The 17,717-nt window shown below is 33.4% G+C and overlaps 2 protein-coding genes across 4 annotated transcripts in view; both read left to right on the forward strand.

Moving 5' to 3' along the window:
* The window catches only part of LOC135138746 (uncharacterized), a 133,637-nt gene that overhangs the window by 34,766 nt on the left and 81,154 nt on the right, over window positions 1-17,717 (forward strand). The window contains exon 1 of one of the 3 annotated variants that reach the window (XM_064068746.1): window positions 6,562-6,660. The exons of the other annotated variants lie outside the window; for them this stretch is intronic. The gene's annotated coding sequence lies outside the window, so the exon portion shown is untranslated. Of the gene's footprint in view, window positions 1-6,561; window positions 6,661-17,717 lie in introns of those variants that run through there. 3 annotated transcript variants of the gene reach the window in all.
* The window catches only part of LOC135138737 (uncharacterized), a 254,941-nt gene that overhangs the window by 1,572 nt on the left and 235,652 nt on the right, over window positions 1-17,717 (forward strand). The window lies entirely within an intron of this gene.

Here is a 17,717-nt window from a genome sequence, read left to right on the forward strand (position 1 = left end):
CTAGAGAAAGATCTCCTAACATCACACTGAATTGTACAACATTAAGAATTTACACTTACAATTTTTCCAAAGGATTTACAGAACAAATCGCCGTTTTTTACTTGAAAAACGTTTTTGTTTTTCGTTCGTTCCCTCAACTTGTTCTTTAAAGACGATTTGACTTTTTTTTATTATTGTAATTCACATTGGGTTATTATAACTTGTCTAAGACTAGGTGAAGCAAACATTTCTCTAGGGGACGCTTAGCATCCCTTCGCATTCGCTTACCTAGAGCCCTCTCAAGGGGTCGTGAAACGCCGAGAAAATATGAAATTGCTAAATCGCCTGGTGAACTCAATTACTATATTACTTAGCTTACGCTCAATATTTCTGTAGTATACTTAATACAGGGTGCCGCATCCTAGTCTGGACATAGAGAATTAACATGGCAAATTAGTTTTTATTTTATAATATCTCCCCAGATCACTTTAAAGCTATTATTAAGTGATGCCTTTGTGGACGTCGAAAAGGGCTATCGCCCAGTATTTTTTTCAAATCGTTGCATCGCTCTCATTTACTGTAAAAAGGTTATAAAAATCGTATTTTGAAATTCGGACCCGAGCTGATTTGTCCCGAAATGTTCCGGCGCACTGTCGAAGTCAAATATCAAAGTGAAATTAAAAATTATTTTTAGAAATCAACGAACAACTCAAACTGAATTATTTCATCCAGTCTGATAATTATTATTGTAGGATAAATTAAACGGAATCAATGCATAAATTGATCCATTCGTTCGTCATAGTGCGCGACCCCGTCAAATGAGCCATCTTCTACTATACTCAGGCCGTAGCCAAAAAGCCAGAGATGTAGACTTCGAGCAGCTGGTCTTCCTCAGAACCCCATCGACAGCATTATGACATGCCCTGGGAGCCCGTCAAGCTAGGAATTTACTCACGCTGTCCCATTCAGTAATCACTGAACGACTCAAATTGAATTATGTTATCCAATATGACGATTATTGTAGCTCGATTTAAACGGAATAAATGCACAAACTGCACAAAATATTTTATTAGGTTATGTTGGTGGTGCTGGTCGAGTCTTTATTACTAAAATCTCATTAAAATGCCATGTTCTACTGCGATTAGATGAAAAAGCGAGGGCCCCCTTTTCTTATTGTGTGATGATAAGATTTACCATCAAAACAGCTGGCGCTTTTGAAGAGAACCTTTGAATGAACCATTTAGATAACTACAAATAACAAAACTTAACAATTGTTGATGAATGAAGTAATGAAATATTGTACGAATCTAGAGAAGTATTGCCACTATTTTCAAGAATTGGTCAAAAAGTCTGCTCTCAGCAGTTGTACAGTAAGTAAGCCGATTTTCAAAAGTCCTACGCGTGTTGATTAGCATTTGAGTTGAAATCTGAAGACAATATTGCTGGATTGTTTCAGATTTGGATGCGGCACCCTGTATATGATATAAAATGGTATTAGTATGATAAACATATAAAATAGAAATGAATAATGGGTTAGTGTGGATGAGTGGACAGCATTTCTTTCGTTCTCTTCGATAAGAGATCTCGCTTCTTTAAGACTTTTATTAGTTAAGTTCAACTGATGATAGTTATGAATCTTGTACATTGTAGGGACATACCTACAATGAGAAATCAGTATCGTTAACAGGTTTGAACTTATTTAAACATATAGGTATCTAACACTAAATTAAAAGACGGTAAATAATTTGAATGGACAATAGAATATAAACTTTCATGTGGTTCTGACACAGACTGGCTAGTAAAGGCGGTGCCTGATCTATTCAATTTAAACAAATCGCTTCCTTCTAATTTAACATTGAAAGGTGTACTAAAATTTCTATAATTTATAGTTACGTATTCGGTTGATTCCTAACACGATGACTAATGTTACTGTAAACTCTTATTAGTTGGCAATTATCGTTGGTGATTAGGGAGTGTTCTCTAGCCTCTAAATAAACTCCGGGTTGAAGAGAAAAAGATTCATTATAATAAAGGTAATCTTCATGGAAATTATTGCCAAGATCGAAGCTAATGACCATGTAATTGAAAATGGAATTAGTGAAGGATATAAAAGATGGTCATAGTAAATCTTGGACAGTTCGTCTTCTCGAAGTGGGGCGCAGAGCCCCATGATTTAGAGATAGGAGTTAAGCTACTCCATACTGTAGACGTCATTCTCGGGTTAGGTTTAGAAATATATACCGGGTGTTCATTTTTTCTGTTCACGCCTGACAATTTTTGCATAGGCAACATTTTATACACCCCAGAGACGACTTCGTCCAATTTTTTTTTTTTTAATAAGCAAAAATAACAATCACAGAAAAAAAAATGACAAAGATGTCAATGCCAAATAATGACAAAATTGAAACAATTAATACTCAATTATTAATGGATCAGATTACAACGAAAACGAATTTATAATAAATGTTCCAAACGCCTGCTTCCCCTATCTTCACGAAGTCCTATCCTACATTGAAAATTTCTACCAACTCTATCTCACAACTCGGGAGTTATAGATCTGCATGATACTATTATCCTTTCACGTAAGTGGTTTTGATTTTTGATTGGAACACTATAAACGTCATTTTTCACCTTCCCCCAAAGAAAAAATCTAATGGATTTAGATTAGGGCGCCGTGCAGGCCAAGCGTACTCTTCTTCTCTAACATTAAGTCTTGGTTCAAACGCTGTGTGTAAATAGTTCCTAACGTCTCTCTGATAATAAGTGGGCGCGCCATCATTTTGAAACCAAATTATTCTTCGTATGTCCAGCTTTATGTTTTCCAACAGTTGAGGTATAATATTCTTTAAAAAATTTAGATGCATGGACCAATGACGTGGTTACCATCAATTCCACACCAAGCATTAACTTTGAAAACTTCTTGGAAGTGAGAAGGTATATTATAAAATCAACGAATTTATAAGTTAAAGTTTAGTTTTTTCATTTAGAATATGTTTTAGAGGAATAAGTTGCCTAAATTTTGGGTAACACTCTACAGATATGAGGCACATGGGAGGAAAATGTTAATTTAGAATCGAATATAACCTCAAAATTGTTAACCTTGTGTACATATTCTATTTTTTCGTTGATGCCTGAAACTTTACGTGATGTACCAAACAAGATATAACAAATTAGCAAATTTAGATTGTTAAAATTAGTATCAGGTGGTCTGTACAAAGCAGTGGCGGCTCGTGACTGTCTGATGTGGTGAGGCGATGATAGAAATTTGACAATAATAGTAATATTACTTGGTCTTACTAGTTAGTAATGATAGAAGTCTTGCCTGAATACCGGTCATTCCCGGGTCAGTGGTAGGTCCTAATAATAATAATAATAATAACACCCATAACACATTGAATCAACAATGTTTTTACAAGTCAAAATTTTGTTGAAAGTAGCACTTTCTTGGAGGGATGCGGGAATAGTTGTTGTGTTCTTTTCTAAACGTTTTAAGCCCATGAAATTTTTAATGTGTACTTTGGAACTTTCATGTAACTTTGCACTTCGGATGAAATTCTTAAAATCGTCATATCCCGGGATGTTGTGTAAATATTACGGCAGAGCCATTTATATGTTTCTTAGGTACCAAGTTGATTTAAAAGACTTGGAGGATTGACGATTCTGTCGCTTATCAATGGAAGTTAAATGAATTAACGGTTTTGACTGCCCGATATTTAGCAAAATTCGCCGACGTTCTAACTCGGTTCGCCGTGAAAACGGCGTTTCAAGAAGCAACATGACGATATCGTATTCGGGATTCATTTTTCACTCATCTCTACCTATGAAAGAGACAATAACACAAAAAACCAACACGTGGGGTTTTATTCACGTTCATGCTAATTACCCACGCACCCCGCAACCTGTAAAATAAATGGAAAAATAGTTTAATGAGTACGCCGAAATTGGCCGAGAAGCACCGAAGATATCGCCTCAGTTCCGAGCGAACGCATGTATAGGAGTATAGGAGCTGAGCCATGGAAATCCGTGTCTGTGATTGGGCTTCGCTGGTTCAAGTGAACCGACGTTCTGGTCGCTTCAGTTAAAGAACTAGGGGCATAAATCGTACGGTATTCAACGGAAAATGTCAGCAGGAAGCGTAAAAAATAAAAAATCATGTACAGATTTGGCATTTCAACATATTTTTGTAACTAAAAATGCATTGAAAGCTCTTTTTAATTATAAATTAAGTCAATCTGTTCTTAAGATATATGCTGTGAGGCGCCGCCTCACTTGCCTCATCTGACGAGCCGCCACTGGTACAAAGTTATCTATGTGAATTTCCTTTGAATTTATCTTAATTTTAATCAATAAGCACTCAATAGAGCTATCAAAGGTTTCATCTTAAAAAAATTTTAAAATTTCAAATTTAAGAAAAGACTTAACCATGTTTCACTGACGTCGATGAGGTAATAATCATGTTGGAGGACAATGTCTTTGAACTCGTGACATTTGTTACATAAGGGTTTCTGTTTAATTTCGGTTTCTGTGTCAAAAGCACCAATAAATTTTGGACAAAATGGTGACAAGTTTCAGGAGATTATTTTTTTTTATAATAATAAAAAATAACAGGAGATGTACAACAAGTTTTAGCATGTAATAAGTATTTGCTATTTGACTGCCAATGTTGTTTTATTCCTATACTGTACTGAATATGAATGAATTGAGAAACCTATTCCTGGAAAATAGATCATATCTTCGCTATATGACGCAAATGGAAACAAGTAGGTAAATATGACTAGAGAGCGGATTTTATGAAGTTTGCATATCCGTTATTTTTTGCATATAAGTCTTGATATTTAATATGTGAACGAATCATGCTAATTAAAAATGAATACAGCTATAAAAAAAATTGCATATTTGCATATATTTGCCTTCTGCTGCATATTTCACGTAACAGGTGCATATTTTGCATTTTTATCAATTTTTATGCTACTTTGAAAAAAAAAAATTGCCATCCGATCGGCATTTTTCTAGAAAGACGAAATTTCATGAATCATATTGCAAATATTGTCCTGAGCTTCAAATAACTGGGAAAGGTTTGGGTTTTATGGTAGTTTGGAGGAACCACTGGGTATTAAGCCATGCTTCCAGGTAAATTCGAGTCCAAATTACTTTTGGAAATACCGTTCATTTCAATATTTTTGTTCGTTACTTAAGTGTATTAATGGTATGTTTTATGGTGGTCGAAGGGACGTTATCCTATTATTTTTCATCGTGAATTTGCATTTAAGTATTTAAAGCGTTAGAGATGTGTGTCAATATGTAGATAACTCAAATTAATTTATGAATTAAACCTTTTCCTGAATTTATTCTTCAAGAAGGAACTGTGTTTTGTTGTGCCTGCTCTAATCCGATAAGTATTTTTACATCTGTGGACGCAGTACGCAGTTTTTCTATTTACAAATACATACTTTAGAATCACCGTAAAAATTTTTGTTAGAATATTTCGAAAAATATTTAAAAATAAATTGTTACCAAAATAGTAATTAAATAGTCGATTACTACTATTTTTTAATTCGTTCTGTTTACCTATATTTATTTTTTAGTATAAGAATATTATCTTAAAAAATGTCATTTATTTGTCAGTGAGATCTAATTAAACACTTTGCAATGTGATTTAATTATTTTTTGTAATAAAAGGTAAGGTCTTTTTGCAATTTGTAAATAAATTTAGTTCGGTTATTACGCTTTTTTTTATTTTTGGAGCATATGCAACTGCATATCTCTGCATATATTAAGAAAGTTATTGCATATTTGCATAAATTTGATGCATATCATATGATCATATTTCCCAAAATTTTGCTGCATATTTTCCGCTCTCTAAATATGACTAATAAGTCATAACTTACTCGTAGATAAGAGAAAATCTCTTGATTTGATTGCAAATTTTTCAACCAAGGCGCCAATAAACACTTCATGTTTATCGTTGTCTTAAATCTAGCTTTTAAAATAAGTATTTACTTGTAGTATGTAACCAAAAAGCGATGAATTTAAAATGTAAATTATGTCCAATATACCAGTGGATGACACTGTTTATAGATTTATTACGACGTTTAAACAAAAAACTAAAAGAGAGTCACTCTTATTTAAGCATGCAAGTACATTAAGCTATACTTCATAATTATTCGATGGTAATTCGTCCACAAACACCTGAAGTTAGTACGCCATAGTTATCAGTAACAACAAAAATTAATTTAGGAAGATTGTTTGTTGTGTTAAATTAATAGATATTATAGCTATTCACCCCGCCATAAATTACATATTACTACTTGATCTCTTGTTTACTTTATTTTATTTTACTTTATTGGCTACTTTCGTTAATAAATCTAAATCTGCGTACGTATGAAAAATGGAAAAAAAAACCATGGAGAAAACATTAAATTATTCATTGATAAACCTGATAAGGTTTTAGAGTTTCCATATCTTGAAGGTCTTTCTCTTGATAACACAAACTTATCAGATATGCTAACCCCACCTTTAGAATATAGTAATTATATAAGGAACAACATTAAAAAAAAATGCTGATTATTGTAATACGGATGACTTAGAAGTTTACCGTAATAAAGTAATACGTTAATTGTAAACATATTTAACAAAAGTTTTGTGATTATAAACTTCAAAAATAAGTGAACTTCCTGACGGGTAAGTTGAAAATTACAGTTAGAATTTACCATGCACGCGTATTTTTTATTGTACGTAAATATCATTAACGAATTTATTATAACTTGCATTGCTTTTATCAATATGTTTATGTTTATGTTTATGTTTACTTTATTTACGGAAAACTCCATTTTAAAAAAAATATATATATAAACAAGGTAAACTAACAAAAGTAAATAATCATTTCCTACCATTACTACAAATACAAAATGATATAAAGAAGTAATAAAAACTATCAAACTGAATATAACAAAAAAGCTAAGCTAAAATAAAATAAAACTATAACTTATTATAATATAATGAAATCTGAGACCTAAACCGAGCTTTCGACAATTCAAAAACAGAAATTTCAGATCGATTTGAATATTCGTTTGCAGCTTTCATCATTCTTTTCAGCGGATGGTAATGGGCTAGAGTTGTACTTGACGTTGGAACCCTAAAAATGTTTTTACTGCGTGTTATCCGGCTACTTATTACAGGCAACAAAAAAGATAATTTTCCTAACAAATATGGTTGGTCAATATGCCCATTGATAATGCCGTGAAGAAAGCAGGCATCAGCAATCAATCTTCGCCTAAATAATGACTGAATATCTAACATGTTCATTATCCAGTTGTAACTACCCTTAACATGTCGATGCCCAGATTTGAATTCCATAGTGCGAAGAAATTTTTTTTGGACTTTTTCTAACCTTTCAGAGTCTACCTTATAAATCGGGGACCATACAGGAGAACAATAATCAAAATTCGACCGAACAAGTGAACAATAAAGAGATTTCAATGCTGAGGGTGAAAGATCGCTAGAATGACGCCAAATAAATCCCCACATGTTTAAAGCTTTTTTAATAACAAAAGAGCAATGATTTTTAAACGAAAGAGATGTGTCAAAAATCACTCCTAAATCCTTAATTTCTGAGACACGTGAAACACTATGGTTTTCTAAATGGTAATCATAAATAGTGTGTGTTTTCGTTGTAAAAAATGAAATTACCTGACATTTATTAATATTCAGAAGCAACCAGTTTTTGTCGCACCAGTCAAATAGTACATTAAGGTCCATCTGAAGTTGTTCAGCATCTTGAACCGAATTTACAGATTTAAATAATTTTAAGTCATCTGCATACAACAAATAATTAGAATAACGGAAGCCACAAGTCAAATCATTTATAAATAACAAAAAAAGAACAGGTCCACAGTGTGTGCCTTGAGGAACACCAGATGTGACGCAAAAAGGAGTCGAATTATAATTCCCAATGCGAACTTGTTGAGATCTGCCAATCAAAAATGAAGATAACCACCGAACCGTTTTGTCATTGAAGCCTAATCTGTGTAATTTCATGATAAGTAAACGATGATTCACACGATCAAAAGCTTTCTCGAAGTCCGTATACACAGAGTCAACTTGAAACCGATTAGCGAGTGCTTCATTTAGGAACGTCTGATATTCAATAAGATTGGACAATGTTGATCTACCAGGGCAAAAACCATGTTGTTTATAAGAAATTACCGACCCGGATGCCCATTGCAACTGGGTAGTTACAATAGAATCAAGCATCTTAGGAATAACAGATTGATTACAGACACCTCTGTAGTTGTTGATTTTATCTCGCTGTCCCGATTTAAATATAGGCGCAATATAACTTCTTTTCCACAGTTTCGGAAAAACACCTTCATTTAACGAACTTTTGAATACAGTGAACAAAGGTCTACACAATGTATATATACAATTTTTAAGGACTATACTCGGAACGCCATCTGGACCCGAACTACAAGACGACTTCAAGTTAGAAATATGCGTAAAAACATCAAGGAGATTAATAGTTAGACCGGCTTCATTAACTTGACTAACAGAATCAAAATCACAATTAAAGTTACGGTTATCATCCACAATATAAACTGAAGAAAAATATTCAGCAAACAAACTCGCAATTTCATAACCCCCTTTTGCTGAACGCTGATCCAGAGACATTTCTTTTGGGAAAGTACTAGCATTGCTTTTCTTGTCACGAATAAATTTCCAAAAAAATTTAGGGTTATTAAAAATACTAGCATTAACGTTGGAAATGTATAACTCATAGAGTTGTTTGCTAAGTTCCTTACACTGCGATCTTAACAATTTAAAGTACAGATAATCTTCAAATTTGCCGGATTCTTTATATTTAGAATGTGCTGATCTTTTCTTTCTACAAAGATCCTTAAGCTCCTTATTAAACCAAATAGGATAATTCTGGGCATTATGCTTTACCGTTTTATATGGGATATATTTTTCAAAACCAACAAATAGAATGTCGTAGAAGATTGACACTTTCTCATCAAGATTACTACTAGTCAATAAAAAATCCCAACAAATTGAAGCAAAATATCCATTCAAGAGGTTATAATCGCCCTTTGCAAAATCGTAAATACAAAATTCGAAGCGTAATGATGGTGTAACACTGGTGGACATCTGCCATGAACAAGGAGTATGATGAATGCTTTGTACAAATATAGGATCTAGCGCAGGCGAAACTTGTATATCAACCACATATGAAAATATTAAATCCAAAAAAACGTTTCGACTGTTAGGAATCATGTTAATTTGTTTAAGGTTCAAAAGCGCAGAAGTTGAGCTTATAGCATCGCAATATTCCTGCTGACTAACTGAAGAACAGCTAACATCATCTCCGTTCCAGATAAGATCGGGGAGATTAAAATCTCCGGCGATTATGTAGGATGAATTGGGGAAACGATCAAAGATTGACTCCAGATCACTGCAGTATTCCTCATAAATGGAAAGTGGTGATGCAGGAGGAATATATACCCCACCCACAATCAAATCTATATCGTTATAAGTTAAACGGACAAAAATACTTTCAACAGAATGCCCGGATAGTATAATTTGAGATTGAAAAAATTTGTTAATGGCAATCAACACCCCACCACCACGTAATTTACCTGTAAAATGAACATTGCGATCCGCACGAAAGATGTTGTAATTATTTAAACACAACTCGTTATTACCAATACTACTACATAACCACGATTCTGAAATAATGATAACGTCATACACTGACAAATTAACTTTCGAAGAAAAATCCTTTATTTTAGACCTAAGACCGCCAACGTTCTGGTATACAGTATGTTTGTATGTACAGTACAACACTTCAGACTTAAAACTTGCGTTTCTACCTCGAGTAGATCTCCAAATTTGTGTTCTAATGGTACTTCTTATAAATAAAGAGCGAATTTTAGACTAAAAAAAAAGCCAAAATAAGCGATAACAATTGTGGATTTAGACAGGAAAATGTCAAAATAGGCAAGTTTTAGGAAAAATTTTACGCAACGTCTGGTTCACTTTCAGATCTATAATTTGAAAAATTGGTGTGGATGTATAGTTACACATGGCCACTTGATAACAATATGTTGTTTTTTTTTATTGCTTTCGGTTTCATACACAGGGCCGCCTATTTTTTTTTTGTTTTGTTTTAATGGAACACCCAGATTTATTGACATTTTCTGATGCGGAATAAAAAACTAATTTCAGAAATTATCGACATGTTTATTTATACTGATTCAAAAAAATAGAAAAAAAATCAAAGTCGCCACGTTCAACTACATATATATCCAAAGCAAATTTAAGAAAAAGAACTTTTAAAATAACTAAGCTATTCGACCGTTCCGGGACTTTACATTAACCCTGTATATATTTTATTATTTCACATAATCAGCGATTCTAATCCTAAATAGTTAAAATTTGCATAACAAAATTTTCTGCAGAAAGATTTTTCCTTTTATCTGCTAAGACATTTTTTTTTGTCTAGAGAAAGATCTCTGAACATCACAATGAATTGTGCAAACATTAAGAATTTACACAGGCTTTACAGAACAATTCGCAGTTTTTTATTTGAGAAATGTCTTTGTTTTCCGTTCGTTCCCTCAACTTGTCCTTTAAAGACGATTTTACTTTTTTTTAATATTATTGTAATTCACATTGGGTTATTATAACTTGTCTAAGACTAGGCGAAGCAAACATTTCTCTAGGGGAGGCTTAGCATTCTTTCGCATCCCTTTAGCTATGGCCCTCTGTAGGGGTCGTGAAACGCCGAGAAAATTTGAAAGTGCTAAATCGCCTGGTGAACTCAATTACTATATTACTTAGCCTACGCTCAAAATTTCTGTAGTGTACCTATTATAAATAAGTGCGAAACCAATTCTTAGAAAAAAGATTATATCTTAGGTATTACGACGCAGATGGAAACAAGTAAATAAATATGAATTACAACTTAAATAAGATAAAATGTCGTGATTAAATTTGATTGCAAAATTTTCAACCAAGACGTCACTTCATGTTTATCGTTATCTTAAATCTAACTTTTAAAATATTTACCTACTTGTAGTATCAACCCAAAAATAAAACTTAGTTTAGGAATATTGTTTTCTGTTTTAAATTAATCTCATAGTCATTTAGCCCGCCCTAAAATATTTGCTCTTTAGCAATTTGTTAATATGTGAGTGAAACTTTCACTTAGACGGTTAGAATTAAATAGCATATTTTGCAGTGATCAGTTTATTACTTCATTACTACTTGCGCTAATAATTCTAAATTTACGTATGAAAAATGGAGATCTAATATTCAAACACTAGAATTTATGAAATTAGCCATTTATCAGGTTTTCGATTTTCCATAACTTGAAGGTCTTGCTTTTGATAACACTAACTTATCAGATATGCTAACCCCACCTTTAGAATATAATATTTAAGGAACGCCGTTAAAAAAATTGGTGATTATTTTAATACGGATGATTTAAAAGTTTATAGTAAAAAAAGTAATACTTTAAATGTATCGTATTTTATAAGTTTTTGTGTGATTGTAACTTTCAAGAATTAGTGCACTTCCCTACGGATAAGTCGAAGATGATAGTCAGAATTAAGGATGTACGCATATTTTTTATTGTACATACATAATAATCATCCATCGTCACTTGCAATTGCTTCGACCAATATAAGTATGCAAAACTTGACCTAAAACTTGCATTTCTACCTCTGGTAAACCTCCGAATTTGTGTTCTAGTGGCACTTCTTCTAAGTTGATGCATTCTAATTAAGCCCATTTAATACAAATTGATGTGTTTTAGACTCATCTTCTCATTATAAACTTATAAGCACTCAAATTTAATATTTATTTTTCTTGATCTTCAATCTTAATGACCCTAATTATGGTTTCCAGTTTACGAAATCCATGTAACAAATATAGAATCCGTCCAACGTAAGTTCCTGAAATTTTTGTCATATCGTTTATATGAGGTAAATCCTGATAGTAACTTATTTCTACTTCATTTTATTTTAGTTAATAATTTTTTATATATACCTATTTTTTTTTCCTTTTCTTTGTATTTACTGCACTACTTCATAATCATTGTTAGTTTTTTCCCTGTAACCGGGTGTATTGTTACCTGTTGGGAATAAAGTATTATTATTATTATAATAAAGTTTATTAACGGTTTTTTACCTTTACATAATATTTGTTAATCTAACACTATAGAACGAACGGACAGTTTAAAAGAGGAAAACTTATTACAGAAGAAATCAACATTGTAGCAAACAGTATTACAACTTGCAAGAATTCCATTTAAGGGAGAGAATAGCGCATAAAACTGATTACATGTACGAGGGTGGGGTGACAAGTACCGGGCCTCCCATAGATGTGGGAGTAATAAGATCAGTATAATGATGGCATTCCATAATTTCATCTTCCATCAGCTTCCCTTAAAAATTTCATGTCAATATGTCTTTTAATATTTGGATGGCAGTCCTTCAGATTAGATGCCTCAAACAATTCTAACAAAATGGAAAAAGTGGAAATTCGGCCAGTGATTAATTTTTTTTTTTTTGAAAGGCCTAAAAGCAAGTGAGATCAAAAAACAGTTGTATACAACATTGGGAGACTCCTCTCCATCGTATACAATAATTAAGTGATGGGTTGCTAAATTTAAAATGGGTCGAATCAGCACAAATAATGGACCACGCATTGGGCGCCCTGTTGAGGTGACCCCTTCAGAAATTATAGAAAACAATCATAAAATCATCTTGGCTGACCGGAAAGTGAAAGTGAGGGAGGTAGCAGAATCAATAAGGATCACAACAGAGTGCATTCGAAATATTTTAGATGAACACTTAACAATGAAGAAGCTTTGTGCCAGGTGGTTGCCGCGTTTGCTCGCTCCAAACCAAAAACAGCATTGTAAGGATGTTTCGGCTGATTGTTTGGCACACTACAGGTGTAACCCAACTGAGTTTTGCGTCCATCCATTACTGTCGATGAAACATGGGTACATCATTACACCCCCGAGACAAAACAGCAGTCGAGACAGTGGACCAAAAAAAGAGAACCTGCTCCGAAGAAAGCGAAGTCAGTTGCATCGGCCAGTAGGGTTATGGCCACCATCTTTTGGGATGCGAGGAGAATAATTTTTATTGACTACCTTCAAAAGGGAAAAACACTTAGTGGGGAATATTATGCCACTCTACTACAACGTTTACAATAGGAAATTAACGCAAAACGGCCACATTTAGCGAAAAAAAAGGTGCTGTTTCATCAGGACAATGCACCAGTCCATACTTCAGTCATTGCGATGGCTTCAATTCATGAATTAAAATTTGAATTGCTTCCCCACCCTCCCTACAGACCCCATTTAGCCCCTGGTGACTTCCACCGTTTCCCAAACCTCAAAAAGTGGTTGGGTGGTAAAAGGTTTATGACAACATCGAACCAGCAAATAGTTATTTTGAAGATCTCTACAAATCGTTGTATTTGTTCGGGTTTCGGTTTTACCTACCAACCGCAACCCTTGTCAACAAGCGTCCCCAACTTTCTCTTCTACCTGCAATGTATCGCTTCCGATTTTAACCACTTTGTACATAGACTCCGAACCGTTAACAACAAGTAAATACAGTGTTACACAGCACATGTTTGTGTTTCATTTATATCAATCTTTTTCAGTACGTATGTATGAATAACAATCATACATCCAACAGTATTACTCCGGTGTAACCGCTCTAGAAGATCGCTGGGTTAAGTGTATCGAGCTAAATGGAGATCATGTTGAGAAATAAATAAAAATTAACCCAAAAAAACAATGCATTCCTGGTCAGGCCCGGCATTAATCACCCCACCCTCGTATCAATATAGAACAACGGAGATTTCCTAATAACATATTGAGGCACATTAAATTTAATAAGATCTAAAATTCCAGGACAGTCACAAATATTGTTTAAAATTTTATACATAAAACAGATTTTTAAATAAGTTCTACGATCATTTACTTTACTTAATCCTAAATAAGTCATTGACATGTCAGGAGATTTACGGATATTGAGAGGAAGACGACGAGATATATACTTGACAAATTTAATTTGAACTAACTCATATGTTTTGTAATAGGGAGCCCACACTACGCATCCATACTCTAGAATGGAGCGTACATATGTAGTATACAAAATTACCAGAGTACGTAAGTTATTGAAATCTTTGCAGTACCTTTTAATGCATCCTAGCATTCTGTTTGCTCTAGCTACTATGTGCTAATGTTGGGATATAAAAGAAAGCTTGCTATCCAAAAATATACCCAGGTCCTTGATCAAATATGACACTTTAAGAAATTTCCCATTAAGTAAATAAGCAGGAGTCGACGGTGATTGTTTTCTACTGAAATTTATTACATGATATTTGTCATGGTTTAAAATCATGATATTATTATCGCACCAGTCAGATAGTGTGACTAGAGCCCTTTGTAGACGTGCAGCATCATTGGAGTTTTTGATCATTGCATATATTTTCAAATCATCAGCGAATAAGCTAAAATCACAGAACAAATGGTTACCAATATCATTGACATATATCGAAAACAGCAAAGGGCCTAATATCGAGCCCTGGGGACCCCTGACGGTACACGCCGACTTTCTGAAAGGCAATGATTTAATTTGACTTGTTGTACTCGACCTGCTAAGTAACTCCTAAACCATCTTAACAAAGAACCTTTAATTCCATATGCGGATAATTTCCCAATTAGTATACCATGATGGACCTTGTCAAAGGCTTTGCTGAAATCTGTATAGACGGCGTGTACTTCGAGGCCCTTAGACATAGCCATGATTATTTTATTACTAAAGGGCAGAAGGTTAGTTAATGTTGAACGTTTACGAAAAAACCCGTGCTGATTGGTAGAAGATCTACATTCCCTGTAAAGCCTTGGAGGTACATTATCAGGTCCTGCCCCTTTGTTGGGATCTAATCTATCCAAAACATCAAGAACATCACTTAATTCAATGTACATATCGCTCACATTAACATTACAATCATATACTACATTGTAATTGTTTGATATAGTAATGTCAGAATACAAAGATAAAAAATATTGATTGAAGACTTCGCATACGTCTTCATAACTGGAAATGTATTTTTCACCATATTTCATGGGCAGAGGCATATCATTATCAGATAATTTATTACGAATGAATTTTCAGAAAGTACTCGGATTGGTGATTAAATTAGACTCAGTTTTTTTAATATAATCACTATAAGCTTTTTCAATACTGTGTTTACATGCCCTCCTTAAGCTAGAAAATTTGTTATATTCAAAGATACTCCTCTTGAACGCTTATACTCTTTATGAGCTCGTTTTTTGGCATTGATTAGATTTAAGATGTTAGGTGTAAATCATTTAAGATAACTTGAACTTATCTTACATTTCATAGGCACAAAACATTCACACGCTTGATAAATATGTTGGTAAAATATATCTACAGCTCTATCAATATCACAATCACATAAAATAGTTGCCCAATTAATATTGGAGATATAAATACAGATATCATTATAAGAAGCAGCTTTAAAATCATAATAGCATATCACATTACCATTATTGGAATTAACACTAGAAGAGTCCAAATCACAATTAACAACAAAAGGCAGATGACTAAAATCTACAGGTACAATTGAATTATCACATAATGACAATTCTAAATCATCACAGTTAGCAAACCATAAGTCTAAAACATTACCACAATTGTTCTTGATATTACTGAACTGGAGAAGATTACATAATGTAAAGCCATCACATATACACTCTTCTCGCTTTCCCGCACAAGCAGATGGAATAAAGTCATTATTATCATCACATGATTGCCATTTTATATTTGGTAAGTTGTAGTCACTTAATATAATAAACTGACAATCAGGCATATTATCACAAATTGTTGTAACTACTTCTCCATGACTAGAATATTTGTCAATAGCTATGGTAGGAGGCAAATATACAGCACCTATCACAAATGAACATACGCTATTATAGACCTTAACAAAGATTTGTTCAACAGATTCACAGTTTAAAGATATTTGATAACCTTGAAATGATTTATGCACTGCTATCAATACTCCTCCACCATCTGATTTTGTATTATTGGTATTATTTCGATCGTTTCTAAAAATCATATATCGACTATCAAGGATTTCATTGTTATTAATGACCGGGGATAACCACGTTTCTATTAAGACTATTACATCATAACTTTCACTTAAACACGCACAGTACACATTCTTCAGCTTGCTTCTTATTCCTCTAACATTCTGATAGTAAATTTTTAGCTGCTTACCACTACCTAAACTATCACTGTGAGCTACTCCTGCTGACCGCCTTTTGACAGTTTCCGTAAACAATGAAACTTTTTAAGTTTCAGTCCAACTGGCCAGTTGTCTTCACTGAGTAATTCCGGCAATAAGGATTCATTCGCTCCAATTTTAAAAGCAACAACTTTTCTATTTCAAATTTATTTAGCGGAAATTTATCCGTAAGGAATGTGTTAATCTCCTGACATTCAGTATCTACAGCTAAATTGCCAACATAGATATAATATAACTTCTCGGCCACTTTGAATGGGAGAGTCTCAGAAGACGATGTCATTTTACCTCTGATAAACTTAGGACCTCTTTTCTTATAAACGACTTTTTTAAATTCATCATTTTCATGATTTCCTGTATTGGTTTCAACATTGACACTGATTATAGGCGATTTTATGTGCTCTTGTTCTCTTGGCATATCTAAGTTAATAATTTTATTCATAATCCGGCTTTGTTCTTTAATTCTTCCTCAAACGATGATGTGGTGCTTCCACTTTTTGGCTTAAATGGGGGAACAGACGAACCTGCAACATTGAGTTTATCCAACGATTTCCAAGAACCTTATCAGAGAAACTAGTGTATTGCTGGTTGTCTGACATTCCTACGGACAGCGATGTTATTTGAGGTATTGATAACGGATAATTCTCGTGTTTTTGTGTATTATTTGACAATACAGTTCTTACAGGATTACAAGATGTTTTCTTAAACTGACAGATTTCCTCATCTTTAACCGCTAACTGATCTTCCAAATATGCTACTTTATCCTCCAGTAGCCTGTTGTTCTTTCTTAATTCCAAAATAAGAGATTTAAACAGCATAACGTTATCTTTGTTGACTTCACAACAGTCAATACCGTCGTTCTTTTCCTCAAGAAGAAAATCACAACAAAACTTTGCACGACCGGCACAACTTGGATGAAAACCCAAGCCATATTTAATACAAATGGGCCCAGTGTTTGCTTTTCTTTTACACACTTTACACGTTCTATCACTATTGTTCGCCATCTTAGTATCAATGACAGCCTTAGACTGACTTATTTTTAGTTGATAAAGATCTACACCATTCTTCCCTGTGCATAAATATTAACAAGATTTCAATTCGCTCTTCTCAAGCTTTTCAAATTGTGTACAGTTCTCAAAAATATAAATATTACTAGCGCCACTAAATCTAAAATTTGCTTCTAAGAGATTCACTTTTTTTTTTACAATAATCCGCATATGTATCGTTAAAAATATGAACACATTAATAAACCCCTACATCATTTCCACACTTAAGTCAAATTTACTTTTAAAAATTTTGGAGACAGATTCTAAATTATAGAAATTATTCTATTTTCAAAAATATTAAAAAAATCATATGGAAGTGGTTTAGAATTTTAGGAGCTT

This window comes from Zophobas morio, unplaced genomic scaffold (genome assembly GCF_036711695.1).
Source record: "Zophobas morio isolate AGI-343-1 ecotype UQ-CSIRO unplaced genomic scaffold, CSIRO_AGI_Zmor_V1 ptg000030l, whole genome shotgun sequence".
Classification (NCBI taxonomy): domain Eukaryota; kingdom Metazoa; phylum Arthropoda; class Insecta; order Coleoptera; family Tenebrionidae; genus Zophobas; species Zophobas morio.